The sequence below is a fragment of the Wasmannia auropunctata genome, unplaced genomic scaffold (assembly GCF_000956235.1).
Source record: "Wasmannia auropunctata unplaced genomic scaffold, wasmannia.A_1.0 LD336083.1, whole genome shotgun sequence".
Lineage (NCBI taxonomy): Eukaryota > Metazoa > Arthropoda > Insecta > Hymenoptera > Formicidae > Wasmannia > Wasmannia auropunctata.
The window spans coordinates 172,262-173,911 of record NW_012026807.1 but is presented as its reverse complement, the minus strand read 5'-3'; positions in this window follow the sequence as shown (position 1 = coordinate 173,911).

Genomic DNA, 1,650 nt, shown 5'->3' with positions numbered 1-1,650 from the left:
TTTACTTCCAGAAATATATTTATTTCCTATTAATTTTACTATTTATTTCCAGAAATAATATAGTTATATTGGAAGATGGATCAGATAATAATATGAAAATTATAGCTTTTCTTTACATAAAAACGCGTCTAAAAGTTGCTTTAACTATTGATAAGACTAAATTCTTGATTGGGTATAGATATTTAAATAGATAAGACAAATATAATGTTGTATATAAAATCTTTTGTAAAAATTATGATACTTCATCATAGGTAAAACAAAAAAACAATTAAGAACACGGGTCTTTGAACACAAGAAAAAAATAAACTCTGATATCTCTCACGGCACTTTGTTATTACGAATTATACATATATTGGAATTTTTATCACATGATTAACTGGAATAATGTAAAAATTATCGATATTGAACAATTATTAAAAAAAGATATCAAAAATAATTTACATTAAGGCCAAAAAAATGGAATTAATTTGAATAAGAACAGTTATACTTTTAGATGTGTGTGATTCATTTTATTAGAAAGAATTTCAAACAGTGAATTTAAGTAAGAACGTGGCTAACCAAAAATGTTTATAGTAAACAATATTACTATCGCTTGTATTTGACAGCATCACAATTTAGTTCGTTTGTTCATTTCATTATAAAACATCGACGATCGAACATCACTGATAATGTTATATCATAATTATAAAATATAAGAAGTTTTAAATGATTACAATAAGTAGGTTTATTTATTTTATGTTTACATCTAAATTCTTTATCCCAAATATGTTAAGACTATTAGAGAAATTTTAATTGATAGGCGATCACTACATTTGGCCAATTTAACCAAACGACTTTGGATTTATCATGACACGCTTGCACAAAAATTTTTTTTTAAATAACATTATGGCTGCATTGGACAATCGTCTGTTTTAGATGTGTAATCTTTATACGTTTTAACTTGTTGACCACTTATTAATTTATGATTCCATACAACACAGTTTTAATATATAATGGAATAATGAAATTATATATGATTCCATTATTGGTTTTTCCTTTTTCTTCTTTTTATTTCTGTGTTTTATATAATTGATTGCCCGTGTTAACAGTATTTTATTGTAAATGTCTACCATTAATATTTATATTTATTATTTTTTATTATTGTATACACCTTACCGACGTCATAGACTAATTTTAATTATAAACTTACGATTGAGAAAGACCTGGTAAAGTCGAAACTAGTTTTATCATATTGTTAAATTTTAAAGAAATAAAGTTAATGTTTTGCATCTATTATTGCTCATTTTTGGACTGTTTAATACATTAGTATATTAGTATATTTACAATAATGAGCGAGTAATTAATTTTAGTTTTAAATAAAGAGTGACCCTAAAATATAATATCGCCCGTTTTTTGGCCCCTCGATTTTGGGACTAAACTGTATGCCAAAGGTATCCTACAATGAGACATTAATTGCAGAGAAGTTTCAAGTTGAAGTGACAATTGTCATCAGAGTTTGTAGGGGAGGGGGGGGGGAAGGTGGAATCAAAGTTTATTACACTGATTGACATGCTAAAAGTTTCCTGCAAAAGAAGAATGATTTCCCGTAGATTTTGGGATACTGAAAACAACGCTGCTCTCAGAGTTTGTCTATCACGTCACATTTTTTAG